Below are 10,078 nucleotides of genomic sequence, written 5' to 3'. Positions count from 1 at the left end.
GCTGACATCAATGCCCATAGTCCAAACCTAAAATCAACCAAATATTAACGATTATTGATGTTACAGCTTGATGTTTGGTAGACATTACCACTATGACGTCTATCAGACGTTGGATTTTAGTTGCCATACCTGATGAATAAATGTTAGTTTGACGTCGGTTTGACGTTGGATTTTGGTCACTTTCTAACACACAGGTGTCAAACTCAGTTCCAAAAGGGCCGCAGCTCTGCACAGTTGAGTTCCAACCCTAATTAAACACACCTGATCAAACTAATTGAGTCCTTCAGGCTTGTTTGAAACCTACAGGTAAGTGTGTTGGAGCAGGGTTGAAACTAAACTGTGCAGGGCTTCGGCCCTCCAGGAATTGAGTTTGACACCCCTGTTCTAACACAACCTAAAAACAACCAAATATTAACGTCTGATGGAGTTACAGCTTGACATTGTGTGGACAATACCACTATGACGTCTATCAAACGTTGGATTTTGGTTGCCATACCTGATGAATAAATGTCAGTGTTTGACGTCAATTTGACGTTGGTTTAAGATGTTGGCTTGACGTTGGATTTTGGTCACTTTCTAACACAACCTAAAAACAACCAAATATCAACGTCTAACTATGTTACAGCTTGACGTTGTGTGGACGTTACCACTATGACGTCTATCAGACGTGTGACTTTGGTCACCATACCTGACGAATAAATGTCAGTATTTGACGTCAATATGACGTTGGTTTAAGATGTTCGCTCGACGTTGAATTTTGGTCACTTTCCAACACAACCTAAAATCAATCGAATATCATTGTCATTTCACATCGTTATTGGACATCAAATTAACGTTGTTCTTAGATCCTGGCTAAACATTGAATTTTCTCACACGACATACATCTGAGCTAATATTGACGTCTTATGATGTTGTGAGCCTGCTGGGATGTGGAATAAATCATTGAACCAATCATTCTTCTGTCTTCATTTGTTCCAAAAACTTAGATTTCGGTACAATTTAAAATGGAATCTTTGGAGATCTTTTCTGCTGGAGATACTGTTTTCATTTTACATTACATTTTACATTTAGTCATTTAGCAGACACTTTTATCCAAAGCGACTTACAAATGAGGACAAGGAAGCAATTTACACAACTATAAGAGCAACAATAAATAAGTCCTGTGGGCAAGTTTCAGGTCTGTAAAGTCTAAGAAGGAAAGTATTAGTAATAAGTAAATTTTATTTATTTATTTATTTTTTTACAGTTAAAGTACAGTTAGTGGTATATCCAGAGAGGCAATTGCAGATTAGGAAGGCAAGTGGAGACTAAATAGTTGAGTTTTTAGTCGTTTCTTGAAGACAGCGAGTGACTCTGCCGTTCTGATGCAGTTCGGGAGTTCATTCCACCAACTGGGCAGATTGAACATGAGAGTTCGCGAAAGTGATTTCTTCCCTTTTTGGGATGGAACCACGAGGCGACGTTCATTCACCGAACGCAAGTTTCTGGAGGGCACATAGATCTGTAGAAGTGACAGCAGATAAGAAGGAGCAAAGCCAGAAGTCGCTTTGTAAGCAAACATCAGAGCTTTGAATTTGATGCGAGCAGCAACTGGCAGCCAGTGCAAACGGGTGAGCAGCGGAGTGACATGTGCTCTTTTAGGTCCATTGAAGACCACTCGTGCTGCTGCATTCTGGAACTGCGTTCTTTTCCTAAAAAAACAAACAAACAAAAAAACGTAGACATACCTTAAGAAGGGTATAGCAGAAAATTTTGGCGGTTTTAAAACCTCGACTTTTCCAAACTGTGGTATACCTTGAAAACAGTTATCGTCTCATGTCTAGCTGTATCCCAGTCAGGGGTGGATTTAGCAATTTGGGGATCCTAAGCAATTCCAGCCATGGGTCCCAAAAGCTTGTACTTTAATTTATTCTTAATGGATTTATTTAGCTTTTTTTCTTATATGTGAAACTTTTTAAACGATTTGATTTCTTAAAATGAATTCACAACTAAAATAATAGAAATTAAATAGTTTTAATTACGTTTTGCTAGTGTTAATTACATATTTTAAATTTTTAACTATGTTTTTAAAACTAAATCTTGACCTAATTTGACTGCTGGACTGCTCCACATTAGTGCAGAAGTAATAAAAATGTAACTTATTTATATTGTAAATGTAATTCAGTTTTAAAATGTTACTTTTTAGACCATCGTCATTCAAAATATGATAGAAAATTATGTTAGGTATAATTTATACTTGAGTGGCGCAGTGGGCAGCACGTTCGCCTCACAGCAAGAAGGTTGCTGGTTCGATCCTTGGCTCTGATGGTGTTTCTGTGTGGAGTTTGCATGTTCTCCCTGCGTTCGCGTGGGTTTCCTCCGGGTGCTCCGGTGTCCCCCACAGTCCAAAGACATGTGGTACAGGTGAATTGGGTAGGCTAAATTGTCCGTAGTGTATGAATGTATGTGTGGATGTTTTCCAGAGATAGGTTGCGGCTGGAAGGGCATCTGCTGCTTAAAATCTTGCTGGATAAGTTGGCGGTTCATTTCGCTGTGGCGACCCCAGATTAATAAAGGGACTAAGCCGACAAGAAAATGAATGAATGAATGAATAATTTTTACTTCCAGGCATTTATTTGGGGGCCCTCAGATTTCCTGGCGCCCTAAGCAGCTGCTTACCTTGCTTATTGGTTAAATCCGCCCCTGATCCCACTTAGACTAAATAAATAAAAAGTTCCCTGTGAAGCCGTGGTTTACATTAAATCTAGAACAGCTGATTGGGTTTTCAGCAACAGGGTTTAAAGGATTAGTTGAGCGGGTAATGAAAGTTCTGGTATTAATTACTCACCCTGATGTAGTTCCAATCCCTATGAGACATTTATTCATCTTCAGGACAATAAACGAAGATATCAATCATCGGAGAGCTCCCTCATCCTCCATTGACAGCAATGGTCCCGAGATGTTCAAAGTCCAGGAACCAAAGCATCATCGAAACAGTCGACTTCAGTGGTTTACCTGCAATCGTGAAGTAAACCAAAACCAAAAACATCGTCTCTCCCACATGAGGTCAGGCTGTGCTTTAATTATAAATCGTTTTTAAAAATCAGTATTATTTTGTATTTAAAATGTATTAACCTGTATTCTTTTAGAAAGCAATTACTGATGAACGCTGTAATCCATTTGTTAACATCTCATCTCTATATTTATTTGATTGTCATAAATATTCTTCCTTTTGGGGAGGGTGTTTCACTACTTAAAAAACTGTATAAGATGTAAAACTTCTTTCTTTCATCTGGCACAAAGAAGTCTATTGTAACGATGGGGTGGAGTGACCGATACAACAGGAGGTAAGATCCAATATGCAGGTTTATTCAGTGTCAGGCAAGCAGTGGTCAAATCAGGTATGTGCAGGCAAATCCAGAATCGTAGTCAATATACAAGCAATAGGTCATAAGGCAGGCGGCTAAACAGGATAACAAGGAATACCAGGCTAGGGTTTACACATGGAGAAACAAAACAGGGAGAAACGCGTTGTAATGTCACTGGTACAGCAAACAAGACGGGTTCATGAGTGGCTTATAAGTGGTGTGATAACAGTCTCTGACAAGGTGCAGCTGGTGAGTGCAATCAAGCTAGATGTGTGAGCGTGGGTGTCTGGGAGCAGTGCATGTATGAAAATGTAGTCCTGGGAAATGCGGAAGTGTAGTCCTGCTGTTCGTGTGAGAACCAGCGATCTCTGGAGAGCTATCGCTGGTTGTGTAACATCTATATTATTGATTTGTTTTTGTTATTAGGAACATTTTATGTTTATATCGATGAGTCCATTGTTCATTTCTAAGCAGCCCTTTTTGAAATAAAAACAAAAGCTAAGTTCGTTTCTTTGCAATGATGTTGATTTGTATTGCAGTTGTGTTACAGTTGAAGTCAGAATTATTAGCCCCCCCTGTTTATTTTTTCACTTTTTCTGTTGAACGGAGAGCTGAATTTGCAACACTTTTCTAAACATAATAGTTTTAATAACTCATCTTTAATAACAGAGTTTTTTTATCTTTGCCGTGATGACAGTAAATAATATTTGACTAGATATTTTTCTATACAGCTTAAAGTGACATTTAAAGGCTTAACTAGGTTAATTAGGTTAACTAGGCAGGTTAGGATAATTAGGCAGGTTATTGTATAACGATGGTTTGTTCTGTAGACTATCGGAAAAAATTAGCCTAAAGGGGCTAATAATTTTATCCTTAAAATGGTGTTTAAAAAATTAAAAACTGTATTTATTCTAGCCGAAATAAAGCAAATCAGACTTTCTCCAGAAGAAAAAATATTATCAGACATACTGTGAAGATTTCCTGAATCTGTTCAACATCATTTGGGAAATATTTAAAAAAGAAAAAAATTAAAAGGGTAACTAATAATTCTGACTTCAGCTGTATAAGCTATGTATCTTATGGTACGTCACCTAGATTTGATTTTTTAGAGGAGTTCATCAGGGTTGTCCAACCTCGCCTTTTTGTAATATCTCAATTTCTGAACAGTCTACAAGGTTTTAATTTAGCTGATACATTTTCTCATTAGCCAATTAGCAGATCCTTCTTTTTCTGAAGGAGGAATCCCAGATCCCTCTTGCTATTAATTATATTAAAACGTTTTCAAAACCTTCAGGCTTAACTTTAAATTTCGATAAAAGTGAGCTGCTTGCTATAAAGTCCTGCTCGGCCTCTTTTCTTTAGAATATCCCTGTTCAATCTCAAGTATGCTACTTGGGTATAACTATTTCCAAAGTTGACCATGTTAGAGTTAGAGACCCAGTAATTGCCAAAACCACAAAATTAATTCCAAGGGACTTCTCTTTAAGAGGGAGGGGACTCCTTGCGGAAGCTGAGGGTATTTCGAGAGTACCATATCCTGCTCTCTCACTGTTTGTGAACAAGTCTTTCATGTGCTGAGGTTGATAGAATGCTTTTTGACTTTCTTTGGAAAAACAGAAGACTGTTATTATAAACGGTTATGATTATGGGAGTCTAAACCTTCTTGATTGTTCCTCTATAATACATTCAAGATAAATTGCTTAGAAATATGATCCTGATTCCCTTTAGAATGCAATTCCCAAGTATATTTTCTCCAAAGTTGTTGGTCTCCCTTTTTTATTAGTATGTAATGATAATATTTCGTCACTTCCTATTAAATTATTCAATTTCCTTAAGCTTGGCATCTAATATATTAACACAGCTTCAGTCCCCATTGGTATTATATCTGGAATAACCATGATATCTGTTATTAAAATAAATCTATATTTTTTCCTAATTGGTTTAGGGACAATATCTGCTTAGTTTCTCGACTTTTTAAAAATAATGGTCATTTACTTTCTTATTCTGAGTTCTCAAGTAAATACTGTATTCTGATAACCCCATGAAAGTTTTCCATAGTCATGGATGCATTTCCCAGATGAGCTATTGCCCTTTTAAAAAACTCTCTTGATTCTGTTCTCCCCTTCACTGATTAATGCTTGTGAAACGGTGATTGGAAAGTTTTATGCTTGACTCTTCTCTCAGAAATAGAAAGATTCGGCATGTATTTTAGAATGAAATATCCTCCCTATTTGTCAAAATTCATGTGGCTCAAATCTGGCCCAAACCAGACACTTACACTGGCCCACATACCGCATGGAATGATGGCACTTGGGCGGTGCGCTCTTGTTTGCCAGATCTGGGCCACAAATAAGCCATAGCAATGTCACGAATCAGCCAGAATTCAACCACATGAACCAGAGCTGACCCTATTCTGGGCCACAGTGCGCTTTTATTCTGGCCCAGATCCGGCCCACACCAGACACTTACATCTGAACCACATACTGAATGGAATAATGGCTCTAGGGCGGTCCGCTCCTGTTTGTCAGATCTGGGCCACAAATAAGCCATAGCAATGTCACGAATCAGCCAGAATTCAACCACATGAACCAAAGCTGACCCTATTCTGGGCCACTGTGCGCTTTTATTCTGGCCCAGATCCGGCCCACACCATACACTTACATCTGGACCACATACTGAATGGAATAAGGGCTCTAGGGCGGTCCGCTCCTGTTTGTCAGATCTGGGCCACAAATAAGCCATAGCAATATCACGAATCAGCCAGAATTCAACCACATGAACCAGAGCTGACCCTATTCTGGGCCACTGTGCGCTTTTATTCTGGCCCAGATCCGGCCCACACCAGACACTTACATCTGAACCACATACTGAACGGAATGCTGGCTCTAGGGCGGTCTGCTCCTGTTTGTCAGATCTGGGCCAAAATAAGCCAAAGCAAGTCACATATTAGCCAGTATTCAACCAAAAGAACCAGAACTGACCCTATTCTGGGCCACAGTTTGCTTTTATTCTGGCCCAAATCTGGCCTATAGCTTCTAATAATGGATTAAACATTGTTGAACATCAGTGAATTACATTATTTCATCACAGCTTGTGCCTCACTTCATTTTGTTTGCTGTAATGAACAAACTTTTCAAGCAAAGTTCTTAAAAGTGACAGCAGCCCAAAAGAACATTTATATTAAGAGGTTCAGGGCTATGAGCCCAACTAAAGCAAACACTTTTCTCCATGATGGTGACTTTAGTCTATGTGGCCCACATTTGTTTTAGGATAACTGGGCCACATTTGTCATATCTTCTCCGGGCCACTATAAACTGTAATCCACATTAGCCAGAGTTTACTGTGCTAAATATTTGCCAAAAGTGGCCAACATATGTTTTAAGATAACTGGGCCACATTTGTCATATCTTCTCCGGGCCACTATAAGCTGTAATCCACATTAGCCAGAGTTTACTGTGCTAAGTATTCGCCAAAAGTGGCCCACATATGTTTTAAGATAACTGGGCCACATTTGCCATATCTTCTCTGGGCCACTATTGGCTAACGGCTGCATTAGCCAGAGTTACTGTGCCGAATATTTGTTAAAAGTGGCCCACATATGTTTTAAAATAACTGGGCCACATTTGTCATTCTTTCTCTGGGCCACATTAGGCTCACAGCCGCAATAGCCAGACCTAACTGCCAAATATTTGCCCAAAGTGGCCCACATTTGTTTTAGGAAAACTGGGCCACATTTGCCATATCTTCTCCTGGCCACTATAAGCTGTAATCCACATTAGCCAGAGTTTACTGTGCTAAATATTTTCCAAAAGTGGCCAACATATGTTTTAAGATAACTGGGCCACATTTGCCATGTCTTCTCTGGGCCACTATTGGCTAACGGCTGCATTAGCCAGAGTTACTGTGCCGAATATTTGTTAAAAGTGGCCCACATATGTTTTAAAATAACTGGGCCACATTTGTCATTTTTTCTCTGGGCCACATTAGGCTCACAGCCGCAATAGCCAGACCTAACTGCCAAATATTTGCCCAAAGTGGCCCACATTTGTTTTAGGATAACTGGGCCACATTTGCCATGTCTTCTCCGGGCCACTATAAGCTATAATCCACATTAGCCAGAGTTTACTGTGCTAAATATTTGCCAAAAGTGGCCAACATATGTTTTAAGATAACTGGGCCACATTTGTCATATCTTCTCTGGGCCACTATAAGCTGTAATCCACATTAGCCAGAGTTTACTGTGCTAAGTATTCGCCAAAAGTGGCCCACATATGTTTTAAGATAACTGGGCCACATTTGCCATATCTTCTCTGGGCCACTATTGGCTAACGGCTGCATTAGCCAGAGTTACTGTGCCGAATATTTGTTAAAAGTGGCCCACATATGTTTTAAAATAACTGGGCCACATTTGTCATTCTTTCTCTGGGCCACATTAGGCTCACAGCCGCAATAGCCAGACCTAACTGCCAAATATTTGCCCAAAGTGGCCCACATTTGTTTTAGGAAAACTGGGCCACATTTGCCATATCTTCTCCTGGCCACTATAAGCTGTAATCCACATTAGCCAGAGTTTACTGTGCTAAATATTTTCCAAAAGTGGCCAACATATGTTTTAAGATAACTGGGCCACATTTGCCATGTCTTCTCTGGGCCACTATTGGCTAACGGCTGCATTAGCCAGAGTTACTGTGCCGAATATTTGTTAAAAGTGGCCCACATATGTTTTAAAATAACTGGGCCACATTTGTCATTTTTTCTCTGGGCCACATTAGGCTCACAGCCGCAATAGCCAGACCTAACTGCCAAATATTTGCCCAAAGTGGCCCACATTTGTTTTAGGATAACTGGGCCACATTTGCCATGTCTTCTCCGGGCCACTATAATCTATAATCCACATTTGCCAGAGTTTACTGTGCTAAATATTTGCCAAAAGTGGCCAACATATGTTTTAAGATAACTGGGCCACATTTGTCATATCTTCTCCGGGCCACTATAAGCTGTAATCCACATTAGCCAGAGTTTACTGTGCTAAGTATTCGCCAAAAGTGGCCCACATATGTTTTAAGATAACTGGGCCACATTTGCCATATCTTCTCTGGGCCACTATTGGCTAACGGCTGCATTAGCCAGAGTTTACTGTGCCGAATATTTGTTAAAAGTGGCCCACATACGTTTTAAAATAACTGGGCCACATTTGTCATTCTTTCTCTGGACCACATTAGGCTCACAGCCGCAATAGCCAGACCTAACTGCCAAATATTTGCCCAAAGTGGCCCACATTTGTTTTATAATAACTGGGCCCCTTTTGCCATATTTTCTTTGGGCCACATTAGGCTCACAGCCGCAATAGCCAGACCTAACTGCCAAATATTTGCCCAAAGTGGCCCACATTTGTTTTATAATAACTGGGCCCCTTTTGCCATATTTTCTTTGGGCCACATTAGGCTCACAGCTGCTATAGCCAGAGCTAACTGTGCCAAAAATTTGCCCAAAGTGGCCCACATTTGTTTTAGGATAACTGGGCCACATTTGCCATGTCTTCTCCAGGCCATTATAAGCTGTAATCCACATTAGCCAGAGTTTACTGTGCTAAAATTCGCCAAAAGTGGCCCGCATATATTTTATAATAACTGGGCCACATTAGGCTCACAGCCGCTATAGCCAGAGCTAACTGTGCCAAAAATTTGCCAAAAGTGGCCCACATATGTCTTATCATAACTGGGCCACATTTGCACCATGTGAGCCACTTTAGGTTTAGACCCAGATTACCCTTAAATGACTATGCCACTATTTTTCCAACCGTCTTTCACATTTGTCCTCCGTCATTTGGGCCAAATTGATCATTTTCCACATGGGCCACATTAGACTCACATTCAGATTACATTTTGCTATAAGTGCCAAATCTTTGCCTTAAATGGCCCATATATGAATTTGACTCTTTGGTCCCCCTTTGCCATTGTACAGCTGGGCCACTTCAGGCTTTTGTCTGGGCTGTAGGAAGACCACCAGTGCCGCATAACTGCCTAAAGTGGCCCACATTCGTATGCTATCTGGGTTTATTCCTCATGTCATATTTCACTGGAATAATTCATTTCATGACATTCCTTGGAATATTGAGTGGTCTTTACCCAACACATTTTTAATCACAAATAAGATGAAAGAGGTTTCGTTCAAATTGCTACATCGAGTTTATCCAGTGAATGTTTATATAAAAAATGCTTCCTGAAAATGCTCCCCTTAGTTCCTTTTGTGGAATAATAGATGAATCTATCGATCGTCTCTTTTGGGAATGTGTCCATGTTAAGATTTTTTTGCAAAGAATTAGGTTTATTCACACGTGTCTCTCTTTTAGATAATTTTTCTTTGTCATATAAGGATGTTTAATTTAGTTTTTATCACGTTGATAAGGGATAAATATTTATTTTACTAGCTAGATTTTATACACAAATGCAAATGTTTGTCTGTAAAGCCCCTTTTTATAATTTTTGGGAAGATTTGAAATGTTATTTGAATACAATCTCTACCTCCAGCAATTTTTAAGCTTTAAAATCAGTACCCTGTTAAAAAATCCATCTTAAACCAGCCTAAGCTGGTTGGCTGATTTTAGCTGGTTGACCAGGCTGGTTTTAGAGGGGTTTTGGCCACTTCCAGGCTGGTTTCCAGCCATTTCCAGCCTGGTCTTAGCTGGTCAGGCTGGGAGATGACCAGCTAAAACGAGCTTGACCAGCCTA

At 39.7% G+C, this 10,078-nt stretch overlaps 1 long non-coding RNA gene across 1 annotated transcript in view; it reads left to right on the top strand.

The window, feature by feature from the left end:
- Positions 1–6,709: 6,709 nt before the first annotated feature.
- Positions 6,710–10,078, top strand: part of LOC141381961 (uncharacterized) — a 3,784-nt gene continuing 415 nt past the window's right edge. Inside the window, exons 1-2 of the long non-coding RNA XR_012402872.1 lie at positions 6,710–8,907; positions 9,009–9,899. This is a non-coding gene — a long non-coding RNA (uncharacterized lncRNA). The remainder of the gene's footprint in view (positions 8,908–9,008; positions 9,900–10,078) is intronic.

The sequence above is a fragment of the Danio rerio genome, chromosome 4 (genome assembly GCF_049306965.1).
Source record: "Danio rerio strain Tuebingen ecotype United States chromosome 4, GRCz12tu, whole genome shotgun sequence".
In the NCBI taxonomy this organism is placed as follows: domain Eukaryota; kingdom Metazoa; phylum Chordata; class Actinopteri; order Cypriniformes; family Danionidae; genus Danio; species Danio rerio.
The sequence above is the reverse complement of the archived record's forward strand: the minus strand, read 5'-3'. Positions and strand labels throughout refer to the sequence as shown.